The 15,424-nt window shown below is 44.4% G+C and overlaps 1 non-coding gene across 1 annotated transcript; it reads right to left on the bottom strand.

The window, feature by feature from the left end:
* Positions 1–2,455: 2,455 nt before the first annotated feature.
* Positions 2,456–2,527, bottom strand: Trnad-guc (transfer RNA aspartic acid (anticodon GUC)). The gene has a single exon. It is a non-coding gene; the product is annotated as a tRNA-Asp (tRNA).
* Positions 2,528–15,424: the final 12,897 nt, after the last annotated feature.

Here is a 15,424-nt window from a genome sequence, read left to right as displayed (position 1 = left end):
CTACTAGAAATGGTTTTATGATTAAAACAAATTGTTGTCGACGGATTTTGCCGACACGTAATTTCGTAGTTTCGCAAAGCATGTTTAATGTTTAATGAGAGCGAAACGGTTTCTTTCGATTCGACTCGATTTTTGTCTAAATGAGAACTCCGCAAGCTACTGCGGCAAGCGAGGATGCAGTTAATGTGCAGCAGATGCATATGTATATTGTATGACAAAATGATCTGTGTTCAATCTTTTTTTCAATAAAGGAGCAAATGAAATAAACTTTGTAACTGCTGTTGCAATAGAGCATTCCACTTATGGCAAGCGAGGATGCGGCACTAGGTGTCGATAGTGTGCAGTAGGACATCAACTACTGCGGCAATAGAGGATTCCACTTGTGGCAAGTGAGGATCCACCAGGTGTCGCTAGTGTGCAGTAGGACATCAACTACTGCGGCAATAGAGGGTTCCATTTGTGACAAGTTAGGATCCACCAGGTGTCGCTAGTGTGCAGTATGACTAATCTACCGCGGCAATAGAGGATTCCACCTGAGGTAAGTGACCATGCACCGCGTACTCAATGTACCCGACCCCCTACCAGCGAGGACAGCTTATCTCGGCCAGCACTCCACTCCTCGATGCTTCAGCATTCGTTAAGCGTTCGAATTTTCCCTTCCCCCCCCCCCCCAAGACCAGTTTTAAGATTTATTACCACTTTTGGAATTAAGTCACGATTTTCTAACTTGGCTCAAGTTTGACTTAGAAACAATGTAAACCTCCGTCATTCTTTGCTATTTTCATCGGATACCATAGACCCCCTCACTCCCCGATTGACTCCCCCCATCCCCCATTGACGTCTTTGATTTGATCCGTTGCCATCGATCAACAACGAACAACCAAAACGGCTCGACTGGCGGCGTTACGTTACGCTGCGCCGAACGTCTAAATCCGGGCGTCGTTCTGTTGACGTTAAATACGTTCAACGTCAACCGTCAGCAACGCTGCAAACGTCGAGCGACGCTTCGACGGAGACCTAATCCGCCGTGTAGAATTCCGTGATTTCCCACGGGGTCAACAGCACTTTATCAATAACTTACCGGTTACATATCAGTGCGCATGCGCCCGCCACTAGCCCGCTGCAATGTCGTCTGTTATACGCTGATTTTTTTCCATCTCAAAATAAGGGCGACACTGCCCTTTTTATTGATTTGATTGATTTGGTTTGATTTGATTTGGTAAAGTTTCCCCCATAAACCGGGAACGAAACCGGGTTAGATTTTGAAGTCAGTAATCGAAGTGCAGATTGTTTCTTTGTTTTGATCTGTTACTAGGTTTAGTATTGATTCCCCTCTTATTTAATTGATTAAGAACACTCCTATATATACAGTAATCATACTAGTTGTGTACCATGCAGTCGCACACACCGGTCGAGATACACCCACCAAATACACTCTAATGTTCATGTTTCAACTCAGTAATTGGTACGATTTTCATTAATGATCGATTTATTTCTAAGAGAAAACTTCATTCGATTTTAACTGAAATGTAGTAGAAATTGAAATGCGTTAATTGCTTCCTCGCTTGCCATAAAGTGGAATCCTCTATTGCCGCAGTAGCGTTATTGGAAGTCCCATCGATTTGCTTAGCTAAAGGGAAGGAAAGTTGATCAGGTGTTACATTGAAATATAGTTAAAAATTGAACGGGGAAGACCGAGTCACTATACTAGCGACATCTGGTGGTTCCTTGCTTGCCACAAGTGGAATCCTCTCTTGTCGCAGTAGTTGATGTCCTACTGCACACTAGCGACATCTGGTGGATCCTCACATGCCACAAGTGGAATCCTATGTTACCGCAGTAGTCGATGTCCTACTGCACACTAGCGACACCTGCTGGATCCTCACTTGCTGCAAGTGGAATCCACCATTACGGCGGGCGTTGATATCCTACTGCGCACTAACGACACCTGGTGGACCCTCACTCACCACAAACGGAATCCTCGATCGCCACAGTTGTAGGCGTTGGCCCGTATCTCTCAGTCGATCTGACAGCCACCGCCTACCCGACTAAGTAACTGTCTATCTCTCTCCCAGCGTTGGAACGAATTCAAGTTTATTACGGGACTCACTGCGGGTGACTTCTCTATTGATCTCATAAAACAACGATGTGTCGCGCGCGATCATCAATAAAGTACCCGTTTCAACTCGACCTAATAAACAAACATCTTTTTTATTCAGGCAATTTTTTTTCGCGTCGCCAGTTATCGCATCGGATTGTCGCCTCCGCGGGAGGAAGAGTTATCACTCGTTTTGGCGCATTAGTTGCGTTACGTAGAATCAAATTGTGAATCTAGATTCTATGAAAATTTGTGAAAATAGAATCCGACCAAAAATAATCTCCCCTCGATCGTCGTCTAAAACGACACCGAAAACCTTTAGAACTGGTCGGCGAAAGAAAAAGTTTGGTAAAAAGCCTCCCCGGCCGGGAATCGAACCCGGGTCTCGCACGTGACAGGCGCGGATACTCACCACTATACTACCGAGGAATCTTGGTTTTTACGGTGGAATTTTCAATACAATGACCAAACAGCCGAACAAACGACAACTAGCTGAGTCATCGTTATGACGCCACTATACCGGCGACGAAACTGAATACGTTTTGACGTTTAAAGTAACTATTCATAATTTCACTGAATCGTTGAAGTCATTGAAAATGAGAAGGTCGTCATATTCTAGTACTTATTATAACTGGGTCGTTGAAGACTTCGAGAAGGGTCGATCAGGCCTAACTTCTTTGAATCATAGAATCGTTTGTCTCGTGAAACACTGAGAACTCAGTTCCGCAATTCTGAATTCCAGATTTGAGTTTGTACATCGAAAATTAAACTGATTCTAACTCTCAGGGTTCACTCCGACTCACAAAATGTGGAACTGGATCGGTGAAATTCCGATCCTCACGGTGGGTGGAATCGAATGTGGAATCAGAGAGACCCTGTGATTGTGAGCCGGCTCGTTCGAGTACCACTAGCTCGCTGTGGTGGAAACGCGTAGATCTACTGCACTGATACCAGGACATTATATCTACAATATGTCAAATGTCAAAATATCCTGATTGTTTTCCTCCCTCTCCTCCCTCTCTCTCTCCCTCTCTCGTCTCTCTCGTCTCTCACTCTCTTTCTCTCTCTCGACGGAGGAAGACGCGGAAAGAAGAGATATTTCTTGTTGTCCCCGATGGATACTGAATCCCATCCCACACCGCGCCGAACAGCAGCAGCCGCGTCTTTTATTACAATATGACACAAAACCGACGCGATCGTCTGACAGCTCACCGTCACGTGTTACAAAACCGTTTTTATTTCAAACTCCTATTTCCCTATGACGTCATCTGATTGTCTACTATTAATTTGATCTATAGACAATTTTAGAAATGATGTCTGCCTCCATAGATCCCCCTATGACATCATCGAATTGTCTACTATTGATTCGATCTATAGACACTTCCAGAAAGGATGTCTGCCTCCATAAATTCCCCTATGACATCATTGTGTACTAGTGATTAGATCTATAGACACTTCCGAAAAAGATGTCTGCCTCCATAATTCTCCCTATGACATCATTCAGTTGCCCACTATTGATTTGATCTAAAGACACCACTTCCGAAAAAGATGTCTACGTCCATAAATCCCCCTATGAGATCATCAAATTACCGATCTGATTGTTGGAAGTACAAGGAAACTACCTCTCCACAAATCCCCCTATGACATCATTTACTGACATTATGAGAGATGGCTATCCCCATAAATCCCCAAGCAGATCCCCATCCCACACTCGTGAACGCGAGCTTTACAAATTCTTGTCATTAGTAAAAGTGGGCACAGATAGATTTCACGCACACGCTGTCTCGATGTAAAGAACCTATTCATCAAATTTAGTCACTTTGTTATGGCATGTTGTCACCGTTCGGTCGTCGCGCGCGGAGAGAGACTGAGTTCGGCCGACGTCGTAGGAAATATATACCGGTACGCGGGAATGAATAGCGCGTCGTTATTGATGGGCGATTCGTTACTAGATTTCATCATTCTGTCGTCTCTGCCGCTATTGTTACCGCGCACATCCGCGTCACGCCATTTGTCATAATTTCGATCGCGCGTTCGCGGGCACCAGTCTATAAGGTTACTATCGTTTTCTGACGATACTCAATACGTTATTCTTTCGGACGGCCGTTTAGTAGTGTACACCGATCCTAAACCGTAATTTGATAACGCTGTCGCCGCGATGTATCGAAATGCGAGTTCCCGGCCTCATCAGTTCCCAGTCTCACCAGTTCCCGGCCTCATCAGTTCCAAGCCTCGCCAGTTCCCAGCCTCGCTAGTTCCTAGGCTCACCAGTTCAAAAATCAATCAGTCAGCTAACCAGCCAGCAAGCCAGCTTGCCATCCAGATAGCGAGCCATTCAGTCAGCTAGTCAGTCAGTCAGCCAATCAACCAGCCAGTCGATCAGTTAGTCAGTCAGACCTTGGAGTTACTCCAAGGTCTGACAGTCAGTCAGTCAGTCAGTCAGCCAGCCAGCTAGCCAGCCAGCCAGCCAGCCAGCCAGCCAGCCAGCCAGCCAGTCAGTCAGTGATTCGGCTATCCAGGTCAGCCCACCAACCAGCCAGCAGCCAGCCACCCAGTCAATAAGTCAACTAGTCATCAGACAGTCTCTCTCTCTCTCGTGACGTTTGTTTGGTGCAGTAATTAAACCCATAGTTTTATCCGTTGTTTGATTTCCTGTAGCGCTGTTAATATTTAATGAGTATTCGATGTTCCGGCGTTCGACGCGAGGTATTTAAACCACTATACGATGTTTGACTTGCTAATCAAATGACTGTTTTGCCTAATTGACGGTTACCGAGAATCGACGACGTTCGAGTCGTTCGCGTTTACGGTCGTTCCAGCTAGGGGTATAGTGAGTATTTTATTCCGTTAGTCTATTCTCTATTTTTTTCTGATAATGATTTGCGGCCGCGCGCGCTCGTCGAAGAGTTTACGCGTTCGACGTTGAATTTTATCGGTAAGCGGTAAAAAAACGGAACCGATGTGGTTCAGTGAGAATGGAGAGGGAGAGAGTGAGAGGGAGGGAGTGATATAGGGCATGGTGAGGGGAGCGGGAGAGGGTTAGATATATATAGGGCATTGGAAGTTGAAAGAAGGGGAGGGGGAACGGACAGGAGAGAAAGAGGGAGAGAGCAGAAAGAGGGAAGGAGGAGGGCTCTTGCAGCAGGAGAAAGCTGTAAGGTCAGTAACTGAAGCTGAGATCGCGCTGCGCCAATTGTAACTTTGACTTCGACGGTTTCAATTCGTTGAAATAACTTCATGGTCGTCTGTTAACCGACAGGTGGCGTTGCGACCCCTAAGATTTTTTCGGTCGTGCGTGACGCACCAATTCGAATCTTTGGAGCCTCCACTTTCTATCGAGAAATCGGCAAAAGTAAGAATAACCAAAAAGACAGCGCGGCTGAAAGATAACTATAAAAATGCGAAGTCAGTCCGCGAAGAGAAGTCTTCGAAATAATCGTCCTCCAATCATTAATAGTCGTCGCAGGGGGCCCGGAAATGGCGCTAATGGGTCTGTCTGATGTTGGTGAGAGGCGGCGAACATCAAACGCGATAAAAAGATGCTCCTCTCGTTTTATTGGCGACTTTCAGAATCGATTCGGATTAAACTTTAAAACGAATTTGTTTTGTTATCCTTTTTTTTTCTTTTGAATTTTCTTCTGATCGAGAACTGATTCGTGCCGCTGTATGATAATATGTCATTTTCTGATTTCGTACGTGTTTCACGCTTTTTGGAAAGAATTATGAAATTAAAACCCTCCTCGTGGACATATAGAAAAAATATAATTCCATCATTGAATCAAAAGTTATATCGACTGATGACTACTAGCGCCATCTACCAGTGAAATAGTACAATAGCCCCTCGTTCAACCAGACGTGGAAAATAGATGATGAAATTAAAACCCATATCGTATGCATTCAAAATATAGAAAAATAGAATTCAATCATCGAATTTAAAGTTATATTGACTGATGACTACTAGCACCACCTATTAGTTGAATAGACCCCGCGTGACTAGACGCGGAGAAAAGACGATGAAATTAAAACCCACATCGTACACATTTTAAATATAGAAAAATAGAATTCAATCATCGAATTTAAAGTTATATCGACTGATGACTACTAGCACCACCTATTAGTCGAATAGACCCCGCGCGACCAGACGCGAAGAAAAGACGATGAAATTAAAGCTCGCTTTTTGCAAATTCAAAAGATCAAAAACGAAATTCAGCGGGAAAGATTCAATAGAGGAAGCAGTTCGAATTGTATAAACTGATCCCTGTGTAGAAAGCGGTGTAAACATTGCAATATGTTTTTTCTGTTGTCGGTCTACGTGTCGGCTTGTCGACCGGCGTCTTGTGCTTGTCGTCTGCGTTTTGATTGATATCGCCGGTAGCGCCGAACTCCCGATTCCTGCCTGTCTGTCTGTCTGGTCTGTCGAAATCAAACATCCCTCAAGATTCAATAAACCTCGATTCTGTTGACAGATCTATTGTGTGCGCGCATCGATACATCGAACACTGTGTCACTATGTATAATACGCACTACTTTTTATTGGCAATATCCCCCGTTCATCAGACATTGACAGCTTTCACTCCTACTCGCCTCCCTCCCCAATGATGATGTCATAGGGGGATTTATGGAGGCGGACATCTTTTCTGAACCTGTCTGTATATCAAATCACTAGTAGACAATTTGATGATGTCATAGGGGGATTTATGGAGGCGGGCATGTTTTCTGGAAGCGCCTATGAAATCGCTTGCGGATAATTTGATGATGTCATAGGGGGATTTCTACAGGAAGCCATCTTTTCTCGGAATGTCTATACATTTTACCACGACTAGGCGCTTAATGATGTCATAGGGGGATTTGCAGAAGCAGACAACATTGATATTATTGATATCTCATCATTTTTACTGGAGTGATTCTTGTCGATGTCCGATCATACTCATGACGTCACCGTACGGATGTGTCCGTACCGTTTCTAAACGAGCGCCGAGCTTAGCTCCGTCGACGACAGCTCAACCGGGGCGCCGGAAATAGCGAATACTTTTCCTGAGTGTCCGATAAGTATTTTCTCTGATGTCTAACGCCATTTCGCCGTCTGCCGAGAGCGGTCATCCATCGCTCTGCGCGACGGAGGAAAAAAATCGCTAATAGCTTCGGGGGCCGAAATAGATTGCGAAGTAATAATGAATTATTATCAGAGCTAAGTAGCTCTAGAGATGACTATAAATATGATGGATAATTAGAAATTGTTACTATTGGCGACTGGATCCGATGGGCCGAACTGGCGATCGACGCCAGGATGAGAGCGCGAATGAAGCATCGTAGAGTTGTGGATGATAGAACTTCTGTCTTATCCATTCAGTTCGATAGTCATTTAAGTAGTATTGAGGGGATGGGTCAAGAGCGATGCGTAGTTTGTAATGAAACGATAGTGACAGAGTTAAAAATATCAGCTTACCATGGCTGAAATGCCAGCAGCATAGTCCATAAGTAATAATGCCATAGATGAAGATTCATGAACCAAAAATGCCATGTGAGTAAGTAAAAATGCTTTAAGTTCATTGTGAATCGCGACGGAGCCCACGAAATCACGTCACGAACACGTAGATTTAGTTTTTTATCATCGTCGTAAAAAGTATCGACCGTGAACAGGATATTTTGCCCTGTATATTTTGATCTGTTTAAGCGCAACAAAATGGCGAAATGTCAAACGGCTCTCGACACCACGCACCTGAAGTGTTGAGGCCATCGAGCGAACGGTTGTCGGAATTCTATATTCATATCGCGGAATGACGAATACAGCGAGAGACCTAGAGTTTCTTGGCGCGCGTTTTTGCGAAGGGCGAATTCTCTTCTAGGAATTCGTCGAAATTCGAGGAATCATTGAAGATCTGTTGGGGGTGGATGCGTAGACGCTATTGTTCAATTTGATTCTAGATAAAAAACCAGGTTTTTTTTCATAGATCCACTGACTGGAACTTATTAGACTCTTAACCCAGTTCTACAGTTGTGTGGGTTTAATTTGACTCTGGACTCAGTTCCACAGTTGTGTGGGTTTAATTTGACTCTGGACTCAGTTCCACAGTTGTGTGGGTTTAATTTGACTCTGAACTCAGTTCCACAGTTGTGTAGGTTCAATTAGACTCTGAACCCAGTTCCACAGTTGTGTGAGTTCAATTTGACTCTGAACCCAGTCCTATACGTGTGGGTTTAATTAGACTCTGGATCCAGTTCCACAGTTGTGTGTGTTTAATTGAACTCTGAACCCAGTTCCACGGTAGTGTGGGTTCAATTTGACTCTGAACCCAGTTCCACAGTTGTGTGTGTTCAATTTAAACTCTGAACCTAGTTCCACAGTTGTGTTGGGTTTAATTTGACTCTGAACCCAGTTCCACAGTTGCGTGTGTTCAATTTGACTCTTAAACCCTGTTCCACAGTTGTGTGTATTTAGTTTGACTTATTTGTTCTATACTTATGAAATGTTTCAATAGATTCTAAACCGCGTCAAATGAAAAAAAAACAAACGATGCACACGTGACCTAAATAACATTTCGACCCCGATGTTATACTTTTGATCAATTACTAATGAGGTCTTTTTCAAAGAACCGCATCTTCCCCGGCTTCAACGACAACAAGAGATAGAACTCATCTTTCAAACCATTGCACTTTTCTTCTTCCCCTTAGTTTGCCAATCAAACAATCCCTCCTTTATTCGTTCCCTCTTTTATTTCTACGCGTTGTTCGTCCGTAGCCGCGGATTAGTGACGCCCGAATTTAAACCTCAACGGCTCTGATGTTTTAAATCCGGGCACTCGCCGGAACTACGTCATCTCGGCAGACGACGAATGACGTAATTTATCCCGGTGAAAAAAAACCGATTTCTACCTAAGCTGCACTGACAACCGACTTTGACCCAGAGACATTTTATATCGTTCTAAATCATCGTTTGCTATGATGCCTAGTGTTTGCGGTGGATCGCATCGTTTTGTTTTCAATAGTTTTATCCACATGTGATCACAATAATGACGGCCCGTTATGAGATATTCAACAACAGAAATTCCTTTCTGCTACTCTTACCCTCTCCCACCCTCTCTCTCTCACTCCTTCTCTCTCCTCCATCTCTGCTCCCTAAAATTTCCCTCTTCTTTCTCTCTACCTCTGTCTTCATTCGTTTTCCCCTCTCTCTCTCTCACTGGCTGCCCCCCTCATTACTACTATCACAAACTCTCTCCTATCTTCCTCGTCTCCTTGTCTGCTTCACCCTCTTAATTAAAAAATCCTTCCTCCCTTCCTTCCTCCTTCCCTCCCTATCCCTCCCTCCATTCATCCATTCCTCCCTCCCCCCTCCCTCCCTCCCTCCCTCCCTCTTTCCCTCCCTATCTCCCTCCCTCCCTCTCTGACTATTTATCTTGCACCCACATTCCGTCTATATTTCGTACTCACTGACACTCTCCCTCCCTCTCCCCTTTCTCTCTCTCTTCCTCTCCCCTTTCTCTCTCTCTCCCTCTCCCCTTTCTCTCTCTCTCTCTCTCCCTCCCTTCCTCCCTCCCTCCCTCCCTCCCTCTCCCTCCCTCCCTCTTTCTCCCTCTCCCCTTTCTCTCTCTCTCTTCCTCTCCCCTTTCTCTCTCTCTCCCTCTCCCCTTTCTCTCTCTCTCTCTCTCTCCCTCCTTCCTCCCTCCCTCCCTCCCTCCCTCCCTCTCCCTCCCTCCCTCTTTCTCCCTCTCCCCTTTCTCTCTCTCTTCCTCTCCCTTTCTCTCTCTCTCCCTCTCCCCTTTCTCTCTCTCTCTCTCTCCCTCCCTTCCTCCCTCCCTCCCTCCCTCCCTCCCTCCCTCTCCCTCCCTCCCTCTCTCTCTCTCTCTCTCTCTCTCTCTCTCTCTCTCTCTCTCTCTCTCTCTCTCTCTCTCTCTCTCTCTCTCTCTCTCTCCCCTTTTTTTAAATCAGCCTCTAGTGATTCCTCTTGACCGCCGTCATCATCATCTCACTTCCGCGTCGAACTTCACTCGTGAATCAGTACGAAGAGAAGAACCCGGCGCCAGCGACGAAAGAGAGAGAGAGAGAATGAGGCGCTTTCTACTTTCAATGGCACCTTCAGAAAATCAGAGCCTTCAGCTAAAAGTCAACAAACGCCAGATAAAAACCATCTCTCAATTATTACCAGTATGATATCACTGCGCCGCTCGCGCGAACCGTGTGAGCCTCAATCATCGCGTAGGTACACGCTGTTGTTAATTATAACGGGTGTTGTTTGGCCCGAGGCGGTTGTCAAGTAGCGCGGCGTACTGATCTCCTAGTGAGAGAGAGAGAGAGGGATTGTTGGACTCGGATACGGCAGATGAAACTGTCGATTGTGATATCTGAAGAGATCGTTTTTTTCAGTGCCGCCAAGTCTCCCATCTCAACCGCTCAAGACTTTTCCATTGAAAAAACTTCGGAAAATCATTTTTCTTATCGTTCTCAAGAAAGCAGGCTTCACCAAGAGGTTGCCACTCTTGTCGCTAGAGGGCGTTGAATGTCGCCCTGCTGAATATTCATTTCTAGTCACTAGAGGGCACACGCTTCAAGTTGTCAATCCATGTCTCACTGTAAGTAATCAGTCACTAGGGGGCGCTAACATCGCGCTCCGAGTTGCCAATTCCAGTCACTAGGGGTCGCTAACTGTTGCAACAGTGAAAGAAGGTTTCACGCAGTCTTCAGTTGAGATCCGTAATGACACAATCTACAGGCGCGCCGCCTGGTGACAGAATAGTCGGAATGAACAATTGAATAAGATCCATTAGGAACGATTGCCACCTCTCGACTTTCATCGGCGCTGAATCGATGCAGCTGACACGTTTTTGACAGAACCTCGAATGAAAAAAAAAACATTGAAAAAACAGATGATGAGCCGAACAGAGCGTGGCGGCGGCGGTGGCCACAGGTGACGAATATCGCGTGACTCGAAACTCGTTACGTGGCCACCGTAACTGGCACCTGCAGCCCGCGTATCACGTGTCACGTATCGGTCAGCGGAACAATCGGCGCCGTTGAGAATACACAATATACCGATACTAATCAACATTAGACGGATCTGCAGTTCATTAGTTCCGTTGTTACTTAGCGAGACTCGTAATTTATAAATCCCTGGCTATGAGAATGAACTCGGGCTATATGAGTTCGAGGTTTCGACTGTAAACGCAGTCTCAAATGTTTTGTGACTTTCTCAAAATGTATCAAAAATTTAACTAATTTTTAGTTCATAAGTCCTCAAATATTCATAAATGAACAGTTAAAAATTGTTGAAACATGTCGACTCTGCCGTAAAATCAACCTATTAACAGTCCGCAATTTGGGATAATATCGGGCTTTAGAGAACATAATGCCCCCGAGGTCTTCACATTTACAGAAAAGATTACGTAAGTGATTCACGCGCAGCGCGCGATAGGCGCACAATAGAAATCTGAGCCGCGCGTTCTTTGAGTGTCACCAATTCGGGCTATATAAGTTCGAGGTTTCGACTGTTATCCGCATTTCCTAGTTTATGGTATCTAACATCGCATGAAGAGTCTGGATTGCGTAATATGTATCCCGGTATTTCGTTAAAGAACTAGTAATTCTGAAGATCCGACTGTCGGAATAAAGTCGAACCGTTAAATAAATAAACTACTTATTCGGGAACTGTAATAAACTCGAATAAATGTCATTATATCATTTGATGATTTTGTCATTGTATATTCCTCTCTACTCTAATCTCAGGTCATACACAACCTAGTGCGTGTGCGTTGTGCGTGGTGCGTGAATATGTCAGACCGGCGCTAAATATATCTATATCTAAATTTGCCATCTAAATCATGCACGTAGATATCTCGATACGATCTCAATTTGATCGCAGCCGGTTCCACGAAATTCTTATCTCCGAATCACCATTATCATTAAGGCCTTGACCTCTGCCAGTCGCATGTTGACCTCATCGAACTTCCTACAAGTGATTTGAACTTCAAGATCCAAATCCCCTAATGACATCATCAATGTTTCTACTAGGATCTAAAAACCTTCCATAAATGTCCGACATCATAAAGTTACCTACTATCTTTATCTAGACACTTAAGATATTAATATGTCAGCACCCACAAATCTCCCTATGACATCATCAAATTACCTAGCAGTGATTTGATCTATAGACACTTCTAGAAAACATGTCTGCCTCCATAAATCCCTCTATGACATCATCAAACTGTCCTACTAGTGATTTGATCTATAGACACTTCTAGAAAACATGTCTGCCTCCGTAAATCCCCCTATGACATCATCAAGTTGTCAACTAGTATTTTAATCCATTGACAGCTCTAGAAAAGATGCCTCCACGAATCCACCTATGACATCATCTAAATCATCGATCAGTAATTCAATATAAAAACCCTTCCAATGAAGTTGGCTATCTCTATCTAATGCCCCCTATGACATCACCATTCAGCGGCGCCTTGATTGGCCCGACAATACGCGTTCATTATCAGGGACAGCAAGATGCAATTTAGTTTTGCGTCCAATTTAAATAATTAGCTGTATCAGATTGATTTGACCAGGCGACCGCTGCGACCGCTACATCATTATAGACTAATAGATATCGGAATTTTATACCAGGGCGGACACGGTTTGATATCCCAGTGTCTGAACTCACGATCGTCAGGCATAGATAATGTATTTCTAACCTACGTGCGCACGGACTCCGGTACCGATCATTGTTGAAGTTAAACCTGTCGTCGATGTGTAATGTCAACTCCTACTCGCTCTTATCATTTAGAAATGTTGCCTCCGTAGATCACCTTACGACGCATGTCTGAATGTCTGCAGATCTTTCGAGTAAAAGATATCCGCTCGCTTAGAACCTCGGTAACGCCGTTCCGGGGACAGGTAATTCCGCTTGTGGCAAGTGAAGATCCTCTAGGTGTCACTAGCGTGCAGTAGGACATCGAAGTAAGGTTCAACCAGGTGTCGCTGGTCGTCATTCGGTCTTCCGCGTTCGATTTCTTTTCGATTTTAATCAAAATCGAATCAACTTTTAGTAAATCAATTATCAATGCAGAACACCGAAAGAAGAAATATTGTAACTGGTCATTAAATCGCGCAACGAATGCGAATACTAATATTTATTACACTCCAACCATTCCCGTGGTATATGGAGGAAAAAAAACAGTATTTACAATTATTTACAAAAACAGTAGATAAAAGCACTTTGAAACAAAACAAACGTTATTTACAACATACTATTTACACACACTACCGGAGGGATCTATATACATCTAGACCTAATTTGTTAAATTTGGCAAGTTTAAAGGTTGGATTTATTAAAACATCAAGATTCCGAAAGGTATTAGAATTTAGGTAGCTTTCACGGAATACGGTAAGTAATTTACAGTCAAAAATGAAATGTAGTTCGTCGCCTAAAACGTTACGGGTGGGACATAATCTATCGGCTTTTAGTCGCGCCATCTGGCGACAGATTCGATATTACGCACGTTTTCCCGAATACGTTTAATCAATATTTGCGTATATGCAAATTTCAAGAGATTGATGTATTTGTTTATGACCCCCGGTATTCCGCGACTGCCAATAAACTCTTCGCTATCTTTATCGCCGTTTCATCGGAAAACCAAACGCTCAACGCGTACTAATACACACGGGCACCGATAGGTTAAAGAGGCGATTTGTTTCACACGCGCGCCGAGCGCGTCTAAAGTAGTTCGAATTTTACGACGTTGATATACGCCGGTTTACGGCAGCTCGGTGGTCGTAACTATTGATTTAGTAACCGGATATTGGCGGGCGAGTAAGCGGCTGGCTAAATTGATTTGTTTATGCCCGAAAATACGTCGGTTAACCGAGTTAATTTATTTCGTAGTGAAGGCCCGCACTAAATCAGTCAGGTACGACATAAAGCACGGCGGTTTTATATTCTCGCCGTTAACGCGATTTAACGAGTGTACGCGCGAGATCTCTCGCCGATTCGGTTACGGGCGACGGTTGAATTTGAATTTTTGAATTTTATCCTCCGTTTTATAGAACGAAGTATCGTTCCGGCTTCGGAAATTAATTCTTTTCGCTTCGTTTACGACGACGATGACGTCGAGATGCGATTTAAATTTCGTAATTTACACGGTTTAACGGTTTTAACGGCTTTTCGCTGTTTCTTATAGGGGAGTCGAAAAAAGGCGCCGTATACTCCTAATTCGTCGAACGTGATTACAAAGAATATCTCACACTAAAATCAGATTATTAGATAATTGAAGGGGGATAGTGGGGTGGCCTGGTGGCGGGGAGCAGAGATAGGGAGGGGGAGAGACGGAGACCGAGATGGGGAGGTGAGAGGGCAGAGAGTGGGAAGAGGAGGAGAGTGAAGGGAAGACGAGTAAGAGAGGGAGAGAAAGAGTGGATGGGGAGGTGTGTGGGGAGAGAGAGTGGATGGGGAGGTGAGAGGAGGGAGAGTGGATGGGGAGGTGAGAGGAGGGAGAGTGGATGGGGAGGTGAGAGGAGGGAGAGTGGATGGGGAGGTGAGAGTTCAGTCGGTTCTGTTTTTCTGTTTGCTGTTTCCTGATGTAATCACGTTTCATGTTTTGCGCACGGTTTCTGTTGTTTGAGGAAGTTTTCAATCGGAAATTGAATAAATCGACAGCAGACGCGTATAAACACCGTCATTATCGGAGAAACACTCGAACGGCTGGTTCCGAGTGGTTGGCTCCGAGTGTGAAAAATAATGAGCGGGAAGTTAGTTTTATTTCAGCGATTAAAAACCAGGACCATGCAGTATAAGTTCATTTGAAATAAAAACGAAGTAACCCTTTTGGATTCGCCAACTTAAAAAAGTTCGAAAATACGATCATCGATATTCTGACGAACCCGAATATTTGCATTATGTGAACTAAAGTAACCGACGACGGTTTCATTTTTGAAAATTTTCCTCAAAAACGAATTGTACAATAGGCTTTTCTCAGAAAATTGTTCGAATTCTGATCGATACATACTCGCAGCCTCCGAACTTCTACGTTTTCCGAGCGTCCGTTGTTAGATAGATCGATTTTCTCGTCGGAGCCATCCTCCTTTCGAACGGATGAAAAAGAAGCCATCCGATGGCAGAGATCGCGTAGAGAGAGAGAGAGAGAGAGAGAGAGAGAGAGAGAGAGAGAGAGAGAGAGAGAGAGAGAGAGAGGAGAGAGAGAGAGAGAGAGAGAGAGAGAGAGAGAGAGAGAGAGAGAGAGAGAGAGAGAGAGAGAGAGAGATCGTAAAAATGGTATTTGAAAGGAAAAAAGAGGCGACGGAAAAATCTTTTCATGTTTTTGTCTGTGGCGGTATGCACACGGGTGGATT

Source organism: Tubulanus polymorphus, chromosome 10, assembly GCF_964204645.1.
Source record: "Tubulanus polymorphus chromosome 10, tnTubPoly1.2, whole genome shotgun sequence".
NCBI classification, from domain to species: domain Eukaryota; kingdom Metazoa; phylum Nemertea; class Palaeonemertea; order Tubulaniformes; family Tubulanidae; genus Tubulanus; species Tubulanus polymorphus.
This window is presented reverse-complemented; position numbering and strand designations above follow the sequence as displayed.